This window comes from Tupaia chinensis, unplaced genomic scaffold, assembly GCF_000334495.1.
Source record: "Tupaia chinensis unplaced genomic scaffold, TupChi_1.0 Scaffold000399_1, whole genome shotgun sequence".
In the NCBI taxonomy this organism is placed as follows: Eukaryota; Metazoa; Chordata; class Mammalia; order Scandentia; family Tupaiidae; genus Tupaia; species Tupaia belangeri.
Genome location: NW_006159901.1, coordinates 1,133,900 through 1,140,391, shown reverse-complemented (window position 1 = coordinate 1,140,391; position 6,492 = coordinate 1,133,900). Strand labels below are relative to the sequence as shown.

The window sequence follows — 6,492 nt, the reverse complement described above, 5'->3', positions numbered from 1 at the left end:
CTTTCCCTCCCTTTCTCTCTGTCAAGTGCATGAGCCCTCTGGCAATTAAAAAAGAAAACACCAAAAACTTATTATTTGAGAATTCTTTACTCTGTACTATAAGTATGTACATATTAGGATTTATTATACATATCTTCCACGAGACCTTTGAAATCTTTGTAACTAAATAAATGTGTTTTACTAATAATTAGGAAGATTACTTTTGTTTATCTTGTGACATTTTTCAGGTTTGAACCTGCTGTGTGACAGGAGCGTATACTTTGCTACTTACTGAATTGCCTGGAACCCTTGAAAGGGAACTTTTAAGAATTCAAAAGATTATGTTACTCTTCAAATTTTATAATATAACCGATGCCCAGAGGAGCAAAGTGGTGTGCTCAAATTGTATAGCATCAATAGTTAGTAGCAGAAGTAACCTAGGCTTCTTCGATTCCTTATCTCTCATTATACCATATTATATATAAGACTAATTTTTTATTTGTTGTCATAGGGACTTAAATACATGGAAGCATCTATTTGTAAATGACTCTTATGTGACTTGATTAATTGAAATTAAGTTGTACACGTTTTGTTAAAAATGTTAGTTATTAGCCTTCTGAGTATTTCTCTTATCCATTTAATCTTAGATAATATCAAAATACATTATGGACTAGCAGGAAGTTTGGGGAATGTTGATTTGAATCTTAAGTTTGTAGTTAAAATCTTTTACTGAAGTCTGAATTTTCATTATGTGTGCCAACTGTGATTTTTAAAGTGAAAGGTAGGAAGAACTTCCATTATTGAGCTTCTGTGAACACAAGCTTTGGAATTGGAACAGTATTTTATATACTACACTTTTTCTTAACTGAGTAAGTAAGTTATCTGTAGTAGTAAAGCATATGTGGGGTCAGAAGAGACAATGCTTTCCTTTTACATAGAGTAATTTATTTTTATTACATATTTATGTTTTGTAGTATGTTTTAAATCTCATTATATGTAATCATGTGGCTTTTTAAGAATGTGCCAAAGAAAGAATGACTGAGAATTCTCTGTATTTCACTGCTAGGTCTTGTTTTGTTTTGGTTTTGTTTCTTTGAAACCATATGCCATTAACTTGAGAAATGTGTTTCAGAGCTATCTGTTCTTGCTCATAATTTCTCTGTTATGTAAAATCTATTTAATACCTTCATCTGTGGAGTATAGCTAGCATGCTATGATTTTGAGTAGTTTTTCAGTTCAGATTTTACTTTGATTTTTTCTTCATTTACAGCTTTACTATAAGTTGAGAATTTTTTTACTTAATACACGTTTGTGTTTATGAACAGAGCCACCTGTAGGACCATTAGCTGTGCAGCCACTAACATGTGGCAGTAGTGAATTTGTGACTAATAGAAACATGATCCTTTAGGAACCTAACCTGTTTGCAAAAGTGTAACTTGCATCTAGCATATTTCATTGGTAGTTAATGGAGCATTTATGAGAGAGATTGTTGATGAAACAGGAAAAAAATGCCATGGGACATTTTAGGAAGATGCTGTGCACCCCCATGGCACCTTTTCATATCTTTTCTTCTTGTAGTTGCTCACTGAGTAGATTAGGAATTTTTGAATGCTATTTTCATTCTTTATAAATTTTTTTTAATAATTAAAAAAAATGAGATTTAAGTCTCCTTTTTTAATAGAGGAGAGAATGTTGAAAGAAGTGGTAAGTTCCTGTAGAACCAGAATTGAAAACTGGAAATTGATCAACAGATATGGAAAACATACAGGCCATTAGAGACCTCCTAAAAAGTTCTTTCTTGTTTTTCCTTTCTTTTCTATATTTTTCTCCCTCTCTTCCTCCCTTCTACATTTGCATCAAGAAGACAGAAAGTTTTGTTTGTATGTTGGTTTTATCAAGGACATTATTTGAGACTCTTTAGAAGACTAAAAATAGACTGGTGTTTTGGATATACACTCATAGGATCATTTTTGGCTTTGTATTAAATTGGTAGTTTGGTAACAAAATGAATGTTTCTCTTGTGAATTGTAACTTTCTCTGTATTTGTTCTTTAGAAATTTCCCTATAAACAACCTTGCTATTTTGCTGAAGCACACGATTTTGGCCATTTAGCATGTACCTTGATGAAATGGAATGCTGTATGTAAGACAGTATTATACAGGTGATGAATAACCCTGTAGGAAGAACAGGAACTCTTTTTTTTTTCCTTTTTTTTGGAGAGGTTTTTGCAGTAGGGCGCGTGCGCTCGCCAGATAGACAGAGAGATAGAAAGGGAGAAATCACCCCACCCCCCCACCCCCGGGGGGATGGCCACGCTGCAATCCCTTCTCCTCCATTCTCCTCTCGGGATCTTGGGCACGCACGCACACGCCCCGGCGTGAGTTTAAGTCACCGGGGACGGGACTCGAACTGTGGTCGACTATGTGAGAGTCCAGCGACATAGCCATTACCAGCTAACTGCTGGTACCTTGTTTTTTAAAAACCCTCTGCAGAATGACCACACAGCAATGGCCCTTCTCCTCCATTTTCCTCTCAGGATTTTGGGCATGAATGCATATCCACCTGTCAGATTTTTTCAGGCAACAGAGCCTGAGACTCAAATCTCGGAGTCAGCCACGTGGGTTCCAGCCACGTGGGATCCAGCGTCTTAATCACCATGTGACCTGCTGGCCCCACAAACAGGAACTCTCATCTTAAGACTGTGGACTTAGAGTTTCCTCTTGGTGGGGTTGTGTTTAGACAAAGGTTTCTTTTGCTGTGTTTGTTCATTAATTCATTCAGTAACATTTAGTCTTAGCAAGGTTGAATAGTTGCTGGGAATATAGTTATAAACAATATAAAGGTAGACTATTCTTGGCTATATGGAGCTTATATTCTATTAAGGGAGACAAATATAAAGCAATTACACAATAAGTGGTGTAAATATAGTTATGGCAAGTACTAAGGCCAATAATGACATGTTTAGAAAATCTATGCTTGGGAAATTTGACTTTGTCTGGTAATCAGGGATGGGTTCCTTAAGGAAGTGGCATTTGAATTACTTCATCATTATCATAATCTTGACTGAAGAATTAATTTTCAATTAATGCTTAGTGAAATACCTGAATACCAGTCATTTAAGGTTTAGTAATAAACATAGTAATATTAAATTTGCATTTTGTACTAATCTTGGTCTTCAACTTGCATAATTGGGTTGAAACTCTTGATTTCCTTCATTTAATACTGACTTTCACAATTCCTAGATGTACCTGTATGTATAGACTAAAGACTTCATAAACTCAAACCAGTCTTTACAGTTGACAATTAATGAAAGCCTCTAACTGTAATAGCTTCAAAAAATACTTGTTGAAATGCATTAAACTTATATATCATTCCATTGATACCTCCTTTGGTAAACAAACCAAAGCATTTCTAATGTCTGTCTTTCCAGATAGTCTGTGAACTTCTCAAGGACAAAGACCCTACGTATCTCCAGACCCTTGCAGGATGTGAGACATACCGTAAGTGCTAAATAAACATTGAACAAATTAATTATGAATAATCTGTGTCAATAAGGAGAAAGCACCTTGATAACTGATCCTCATGTTTCTTTTAAGAGTTTCAGATTTCATTGGTTAAGAGCAGAGGGCCATTGATATCATAAGGCCTGGATTTGTAAAACGGTTCCTTAGTGTGTATTTTCAGGCAAGTTATTACACGTCTTTAAACCACATTTTCCTCATCCTTAAGATAAAGTCTGATGATTTCTGTGAAGTACTTAGCGTAGTGTCTGACATATAGTAAGTGTTCTATAAATGGTGCCTGCTGTTATTGCAAGAGACTGGAGTAAAGCTTTTTTATGTGTTTGTTGCATCTACTGGTTAAAGAGGTATCTATAAGAGCACAAAATACTGTTATGTATGAGAACAGATCATTGAACCTTTCTATAATTATGGTACGTCAAAATGAAAAATTTGTAACTAGTAGGCTGTTTACTCATTGAAACTACATGAACTGCTAATGAATTTGGCAATTCACTATGTAATTATGATTATTACAACAAAAATTTCCTTCCTTTACTATAAGTCAGGTTTTAAAATAAACCAAATAGGTTTTATAAATACATTTTTATGGACTAGAAAATCAAATAAGAGAAGGCACCCCCACCCTGCCAGGGGCGGCCACACCACAGTCGTCTTTTTCATTCTTCTCTTGATTTTGGGCATGCACACACATGCAACTGGCATGTTTTTCAAGTTACTCAAACTGCACAGTCAGCCATGTAGGAACCAGTCACCTGGACACCAGGCTGCCAGCTGGCCCTCTTTCTCTTTTCTTTACATTGATTAATGACATTTTTTGAAAATCTTTATAAAAGTAAAAATGTAAGGAAACTCATTGATTTAAAAAAAAAACAAATATTCTAAGATTTGAAATAATGACTTTAAAATCTCTTTTAGATTTGAAATTCTGACTTTAAAATCTCTTTTAATTACACATTATTTATAAAGTTATGATTTGCTGGCAGAAATAAATAATGCAGGTCATCCCCCTTTGGAACAAAACAAAGTGAAAAATGCCAGTGAACAAACAAAAACTGTTTAAGGATGTCTTATTTCTACATTTTAAAAAATGTACTTCAGGTTTCTCAAAAGTAAAATATCTCAAATTAGCGCAAATCCCTAAGCATTGGTCATAGTCAAAAGATAGAACAGAATTAGGAATATATTTCTAGGAATATAAGATACTTGATTAAAATATTATAGGGATATATACATTATATATATATATATATATGATCATCTGAAATACTTTCTGTCTATGAAATATTTTGTTTGATTTGTTGGATTTACTTGCCTTTCAGAGGACTTAAAAATGATGGAATTCAACATGTGGTGGGGGTTTCTAGGGACTCATTTAGAGGAACTTGCTTACAAAATTGAAAACAGCTGGCAGTTTATTTTAAGTCAACCTGACAACCTATTATCTAAGAATATGATTTAGTGCATGGGATTTATGTAACTGTTATATTTGCATGTGCTTTTTCAAATGGCTTTACATGTATTTTTTCTCTTTTGCTTCTAGGATATCACTAAGAATTAGGAATCAGGCTTTTTTTTTTTTTAACAATTATGCCCAATTGTCACAAAGCAAATCATTGATAATTTTGGTATCTGAATTGGGTCTTACGCTTATCTTTCTGTATGTTACTTTCATGAAGTTATTCGATTGGCTTCTTGGTCTAAATTGAGATTTTAGAAATCTTAGTCTCTAATTCTCAAGATAATTTGCTAAGTATGCCACATATGCTTGGAAATAAAATTTCCAAATTAAAATTTTTCTCAACTTGTCAATATGCATTTTTAGACATAGTTTCCTTTGTCTATATATTACAGTTCTGTGTTTGGTTTTTAGAAAAGCAAAATTACCATTGTGATTAAACTCCATCTTTGTAATTTTGTTTCCAACATATTAGAAGTGGCCTTGTTTTCCACTTCAAACAGCCCAGCTTGGGTGTTCCAGAGAAAGCAGATAAAAGCTTTATGTTTTATTTTAAACATTCAGCTTACTGTAGGGTAAACTACTTTTAAAGAAGTAATGTTTAAAATAGAAATTAAGAAAAATCTAAGAAGCTGAAGTTTAGAATAATTTTTTATTGGAATAGAAGTTTTGAGGTTTATTATAGTCAGTGTTATCACTGAAAACTCAAAGTTGAAATTTTAAACACTGCCTTTAAACATTATAAAGTCTGTCTGAAATCAAACTGTTCACTGTCATCTATAAAGAGGTTTGATTTGGAAGAATTCAATAGTGCAGTCAAGGCAGGAGTATTGTTCCAAGTTGGGAGATCTGTAGGGTTATAAAGTCCGATTGTGATTGGATAGGAAGTAAACAATTTATTTTATTGAACGGTGATTGGCTAAAATCCTTTTCATGGTATTTTGTAATGACTGAGTCTGGAGCTGGTCCATTTTTAATATCTGACCACTGTGTTTGAGCTATGTACTAGTACTAAAAGTACTCAAATTGGTGAAGAGACAGTTTGTGAAATTTAAGGATGCCAACAAAAGCCCGCAACAGAGCTTTTGGCGCTCCTGTAACAAAGCAGTGTCGAGGCATAAATCCCTGAATACAAACGCGTAGTTTCGCTGCACATGGGAAGATTGAAAGGATGACAGCTTTTTCTTCTTCTTCATTTAAAGTCATGGACTGTTGTTCTGCTGTGGCTGAGTTCTGTGGGTTTAGTTTTCAGTAGGAAATGTTACTCTGCTTTGCTTCTGGGACTTCAGGGTGCCAGTCCAGGTTAGCTCAGTCGGTGGGCACCATGTGATCTGAAAACATCACTTTGGAGATGAGGCGTTGAACCGAGTTTATTTTGTGATTCAATGTGGAACGAGCACATTTGACTTAACGCCTCACTCTCACCTGAGGGAGCGACGAATAGAAAGGTGGACCCCAAACGCTGCCCTTAGCGTCGCTGACAGACAGCATTCTCTGACCCCGCGCCCCGCTCGGTTCCTGGCTGGGAGTAGC

At 34.8% G+C, this 6,492-nt stretch overlaps 1 protein-coding gene across 1 annotated transcript in view; it reads left to right on the top strand.

The window, feature by feature from the left end:
• Window positions 1-3,414: 3,414 nt before the first annotated feature.
• Window positions 3,415-6,492, top strand: part of JMJD1C (jumonji domain containing 1C) — a 275,334-nt gene continuing 272,256 nt past the window's right edge. The window contains exon 1 of the mRNA XM_027774078.1: window positions 3,415-3,479. The gene's annotated coding sequence lies outside the window, so the exon portion shown is untranslated. The remainder of the gene's footprint in view (window positions 3,480-6,492) is intronic.